We start from the raw sequence: 6,820 nt of genomic DNA, 5'->3' as shown, positions 1-6,820 counted from the left end.
TGCTTTGGCCTTGACGTGAGCTTTCATCTAATAATAGTCTGATAGGTATGTCTACAGCAGCTTATAAAAATTTAAATATTACCCTTTAATGACAGGAACACAGAGTCTTTGAGTTTCTTGGCATCTGAGAGGTGAGTCATGCATTTTATAGATACAGAATTGAAAGAGGAATGACTTGCATGAGGCCAGACGGCAACTCCAAGGATATAGTGGCTCCAGCATCATGAGGCTGCCCAGAACTACTGGGCCAGCTGCCATCTTTTCATCCCTCCACTGTACCAAGTATGAACATGAGTAGAGAAAAGCAATTCTGGCCACTGAGATGAGAAGAAACAGATGCCAAAGTTCATAGCTCTTGAAAAGGTAAAGACAGACCAGGTTGCATTTCTGCTGTGCCCCGTTGGGGTAAAGATATACAGGTGGTGGGGGCTTCCCTGGTGGCGCAGTGGTTGGGAGTCCGCCTGCTGATACAGGGGACACGGGTTCGTGCCCCGGTCCGGGAAGATCCCACATGCCGCGGAGTGGCTGGGCCCGTGAGCCACGGCCGCTGAGCCTGCGCGTCCAGAGCCTGTGCTCCGCAATGGGAGAGGCCACAACAGTGAGAGGCCTGCGCACCGCAAAAAAAAAAAAAAAAAAAAAAAGATATACAGGTGGTGGGTTTCTTTCTTCTTACCTGTTCCTGTCCCACTTGGCCTCTGAAAGTCAGCCAGCACTCTTTCTTCAGCAAATGTGTGCTGGGTTCTGGGCAAAACAACATTATAATAAAAATAGAAAAGGTGAACCATGACATGACTCTAATTGCCCCAAAGGGTCTTTGTCCCTAACCTAGAAGTCATGCAATCTTGCATTTTCCCATTAGGGATAGAGACATTTGACTTGTCACCCATAGAAATGTTCCCACTTTCTTGGGCATAATCGGTGTTAGCAAAAGCATCCTTCATCTACTGAACACCTATTTTTTTTTTTTTAATAATTTATTACGATCATCATTCCTTTATTTATTTATTTTTTTGCGGTATGTGGGCCTCTCACTCTTGTGGCCTCTCCCGTTGCGGATGTGCAGGCTCAGCGGCCATGGCTCACGGGCCCAGCCGCTCCATGGCATATGGGATCTTCCCGGACCGGGGCACGAACCCGTGTCCCCTGCATCGGCAGGCAGACTCTCAGCCACTGCGCCACCAGGGAAGCCCCGAACACCTATTTGAGGCAGGTACCACTGGGCATTTTGTATGGTCTCCACTTAATCCTTATGACAAATATATATTTATTGAGCAACTGCATGTGCTGGACACTGTTGGGGACCAGAGATACAAAAATAAACTGGGCACAGCCCCTGCTCTCCAGAGTTGTATAGTCTAGTGTAGAAAATATACTCATGATCAAGAAGTTACAATACAGTATAATACAATGAGATGTCACCTCACACCAGTCAGAAGGGCCATCATCAAAAATCTACAAACAATAAATGCTGGAGAGGGTGTGGAGAAAAGGGAACCCTCCTACACTGTTGATGAGAATGTAAATTGGTACAGCCACTATGGAGAACAGTATGGAGGTTCCTTAAAAAACTAAAAATAGAGCTACCACACAATCCAGCAATCCCAATCCTGGGCATATATCCAGAGAAAAACATGGTTCGAAAGGATACATGCACCCCAATGTTCATTGCAACACTGTTTACAATAGCTAAGACATGGAAGCAACCTAAATGTCCATCGACAGATGAGTGGATAAAGAAGATGTGGTACATGTATACAATGGAATATTATTCAGCCATCAAAAAGAATGAAATAATGCCATTTGCCACAACATGGAGATTATCATACTAAGTGAAGTAAGTCAGACAGAGAAAGACAAATATTATATGACACCACTTATATGCAGCATCTAAAAATGATAAAAATGAACTTATTTACAAAACAGAAACAGACTCATAGGCTTAGAGAATGAATTTATGGTTACCAGGGGGGAAGGGTCGGGGGGGGAGGGATAGTTAGGGAGTTTGGGATTGACATGCACACATTGCTGTATTTAAAATAGATAACCAGGGCTTCCCTGGTGGCGCAGGGGTTGAGAATCTGCCTGCCAATGCAGGGGACACGGGTTCAATCCCTGGCCTAGGAAGATCCCACATGCCGCGGAGCAACAAAGCCTGTGCACCACAACTACTGAGCCTGCGCTCTAGAGCCCGTGAGCCACAACTATTGAGCCCACGAGCCACAACTATTGAAGCCTGTGCGCCCAGAGCCCACACTTTGCAACAAGAGAAGCTACCGCAATGAGAAGCCCACGCAGCGCAATGAAGAGTAGCCCCCGCTCATCGCAACTAGAGAAAACCGTGCACAGCAACAAAGACCCAACACAGCCAAAAATAAAAATACATAAATAAATTTTTAAAAAATAATAAAATAAAATAGATAACCAACAAAGACCTACTATAAAAAATAAAATAAATATATCTGTATTTATAAGAAAAGAAATTACAATACAGTATAATAAGGGCAAAAAGGTGAGCCCAGATGTCTATGGGAGCACATAGGAGGAAACCCTAACCCAGTTTTGGGGTGCCGACGAAGTCTTCTTGTGGGAAGTGATGTCTAAGCACTATTTGATGAAAATTATCATCTCCAGAGTTACCTCTGAGCCTCAGAGTTTGTGGAAGACAGAATACTGGCTCCCAAAGATGCCCACATTCTAATCCCCAGAACCTATGAATACGTTAGCTTATATGGCAAAAAAGACTTTGCTGATGTGATTAAGTTAAAAATTTTGAGATGGGGAGATTATTTTGGGTTGTCTGGGTAGGCCCGATGTAAGCACACGTAACCCCTTATAACAGGGAAGCAAAAAGGTCAAATTCAGTAGTGGGAGATGTAATGGTAGAAGCAAGAAGTTGGAGTGATGAGAGGAAGGGGCCACAAGCCAAGGGATACGGGTGGCCTCTAGAAGCGGAAACAAGTAAGGAAACAGATTCTCCTTGAGAGCCTCCTAAAGGACACTGCCCTGCTGACACTTGGTTTTAATCAGTAAGACTCATTGTGGACTTGTTCTACAACTGTAATAGAATACATTGGTGTGGTTTTAAGCCATTAGGTTTGTAGTAATTTGTCACAGCAGCAATAGAAAACTAATATAAGGACTTCCCTGGTGGTGCAGGGGTTAAGACTCCACGTCCCCAGTGCAGGTGGCCCAGGTTCAATCCCTGGTCAGGGAGCTAGATTCCACATGCATGCCGCAACTGAGTTCGCGTGTCACAACTAAGGAACCTGCGAGCCACCACTAAAGACCCAGTGCAACCAAAGAAATCAACAAATATTAACAACAAGAAAGAAAACTAATATAGATTTTAAGTCATAACTGGTGCAACGTCACAAATTAGATAGGATGAACCCTGGATTAAAACCAAGAGTGAATATTCCAAAGCCTGGGTGGGCTTTCCCTAAAGCTTATGTTACCTCTTAAGAAACTTCTCGGGTATCTGCTCAGTATGTTTTGAAGAGCTTGTCTGCCAGTCTCCTTCCATTCTCTCTTGCCTAAGGCACAAGTGTTCTTATGAAGATAGTGTGTGGTATTAGATGCTAACGTGCTAGGATGTTAGGCAGAGGACATGCGTGGATCAGTGCATTGTTTTTTGAATAGCATAGTAGAAAGAGAACTAGATTAACACTAAGAGACTTAGGGTCTCTAGTCCTAAAGCTGTAATCAGCGCGGGGACTTGAGCAAACCCCTTCACATTTCTGGGCTCCATTTTGCTCATCTGAACAATAAGGGCTTGAGTGAAGTGGTTTTTGGTGCTGCTTTAGTTGTTTTTTTTTCCATGCGGGATCTTAGCTCCCCAACCAGGGATGGAACCCGTGCCCCAGCAATGGAAGCATGGAGTCTTAACCACTGGACCACAGGGAAGTCCCGATGTGTTTTAGTTTTAACGTCCTACAATTTCTAAAGGCAGGATGTCCTATCCCTCCTCCCCAGCACGTACACTTTGAAGCCAGTAAGCCCCCAATGCGAGTTCAGTTTTAGCAGCTCGGATGCCAGTTCATTTATTATTTAACCAAGGAAAAGGAAAGAAACCTCTCCTCTTCCAAAGAGGCCAGCGTTAGCAGAGATCGTCTGAAATTCCGAGTTTCAGAAACTGCGCAGGTCAAGCTGAAAGATTAATTAGCAACCGGCAAAGTTGAAGAGAATGATCTTGGTTTGTAAATTCTGTCACTGCACATAAAGTATTATGTGAATGGTTGTAAATGAACAGTAGCTCTAGCTAATTCTGGAAATGGCCATATTCCCATGTTATCTGGTGCTGGAGCCTGAAAGGAGAGCTTGAAATAAGATCTGGATCTTTGGCAAATGATCTTAGGGGCCCCAGTACATGAGAGTCAAGGCCGTCTCAGATTGTGTGTTCAAACTAAATGCCAATTTGTTAACGCAGAGCGATTCTGAGGCTTTAGCTCTGCTGGGGAGATACCCTGTGGGTTTCAAGCAACCTTAATACTTGGCATGTCACAGCTTTGTATCTCTGATGCATGGGACCCACAGTACAAATTTGCCTTGACCTTTCTGTACAGGTCCTGGTACAATCCTATGAATGCGGCTGATGCCGCCCAAATTGCTTCCTTGTCAGTTCCCTGCTTTCTGCCTGGAGACGCCTGGGAAGACTTAGGCAAACACACAGACTATGAACCCAACCAATCAACAAATAGTAAACAATCCCATGGCCTTAAAATATTTTTCCTTCTTGACGCCTCTATACAACACTGATGCGACCGTCACTCTCTTCCAAAACATGTTTCTACCTTCCTCGAAGATGCTTTACTCCATTTATTCCCCTTCTCTGCTGCTCCTCCTTTATCTCCACCTCTGTCTTCTCTTCTTCCCTTGGCTGGTCATCTTAGTCTTCCATTTCCAACCTTGGTTCTCAACTCCTTCCCCTGCATGTTATCTCCCTTGATAACCTCATCCAATCAGCGTTCGATTAGCATGCTAAAGCAGACGGTCCTGAAACTGAGAGCGCTGAGCCTCCCTCATGCCCCAGTTCCCACCATACTGAAGGTGCTGGCGTCACAGAGCTCAGGCTGGATCCCGTCTCTGCCACCCAGAAAAGCTGTGTGAATGTGGACCGGTGACAAGCCTCAGTCTCCTTATCTGTACAATGGAAAGAATCATAGAAGGGACCTCCTGATATTGTAGTAGCATGAAAGAAGTGAAGGCTGTAAAGTGATTGACACCTAGGAGTCACCTAACACATGCTATCTGTAATTCTTATTTGAATAATTAAGCTTTTTAACTTGCATACTTTGTTAGCAGATCCAATGCACACCTCTCCTCCCTGAAAATATGAAACACTTCACACAAGCCCTCCAGTGGTTCCTGTTTCTTTGAGTGGTGTCACCTGCCTTTCCATTTTGTATTCTTTCTTTGAAAATTTTTTTTTTTTTTTTTGGCTGCACCACACGGCATGCGGGATCTCAGTCCCCTGACCAGGGATTGAACCCGTGCCCCCTGCAGTGGAAGCGCGGAGTCGTAACCACTGGACCGCCAGGGAAGTCCCTGCCTCCGCATTTTCTAGACCCACGAGTTGGAAGTCAACTTTGAGCCTTTCTCTTTTTTGTCTCTGTATCTGATGAATTGCCAAATCCTACATCTCAGTTCAAATCTGCCTCTTCCTCTCCATTCCTACCCCCAGTAACCCAACTTACATCGATTAGTGTCCCCGTTCCCTAACCAACCTCCCTTAGTCTCATGTTTTTGTGCTGCCAATGCATCCGTCTTCATCTTGGCCCAGAGCTGTAATTTCACGCTCCCCTGGTCTTAAACACACTTCTACTGATTCACCCTTCTTGTTGAATGAAAGCCAGTCCCTCAGGGTAACATTCAAGTTCCTACACAGCAGGGTTGAGACTTGTCTGAGTGTGTGAGGAGTGGGAAGAGGGCCGCCCTCGGGATGCTGGAGTAGGTGTCCACTGCGGTGGGGGAAAGAGGAGTCACTCGGTTGTTCTAAGTGCCAGAGAGTATATATACAAAGAGAATGGATAACTGCAGTTTACATAGTGACAAATATCAAAAATCCTATGGGCATGAATAACATTCAATCACAGATATTTATCAAGCATCTACTGAGTGCCAGACACAATGGCTGGGTGTTGGGAATACCGCAGTGAAGGGCTTTGCTCTCAAAAATTTACAGTTGGAGCGGGAGCCAGAGAAATCCACAGACAGTCGTAACACAGCATGGAAAACGCTGAGCACTTCCATGGGAACATACAGGAGCAGCTCCCACACCTGCGGGGGTTGGTGGGGAGGGAGGAAAGCTTCTGGGAGGAAAGGACACCTTAGCGGAGACCGATGCACAAAGACTCACTCAGCCAGGTGAGGATGGAGGGGTAAGGACGCCAGGGGATGTTTCAAGATGAGGGGGTCTCATGGGCCCACCAAGAGACACAGAAACCTTGGTGTGTTGGTGCCTGAGGGCTGAGGCTTAGCCAGGGGCAGAAGTCAGAGGTGTTGAGAGAGAAGATTAACAGGTAAGCAGGGGACGGATTAGGAAGAACTTTCTTTACCATGATAAAAGGGTTGGCTTTTATCCTGGGGGGAAAACGGCAGCCACTGACAAGTTTTAAGCAGGGTAATGGGCTCATCAGATTTCCTTTATTATCAGAAACTGAGAAAAAGGCAAGGATTTTAGCTGAGGAGAGTCTAAATACACCAGTCATTAGAACTCAGAAAATTTCAGTAACAGACACACCTCGGAGATATTGTGGGTTTAGTTCCAGCCCACTCCAATAAAGCAAGTCACACAAATGTTTTGGTTTCCCAGTGCATATAA

Source organism: Delphinus delphis, chromosome 16 (assembly GCF_949987515.2).
Source record: "Delphinus delphis chromosome 16, mDelDel1.2, whole genome shotgun sequence".
NCBI lineage: Eukaryota > Metazoa > Chordata > Mammalia > Artiodactyla > Delphinidae > Delphinus > Delphinus delphis.
Note: the sequence above shows the minus strand (reverse complement) of the source record.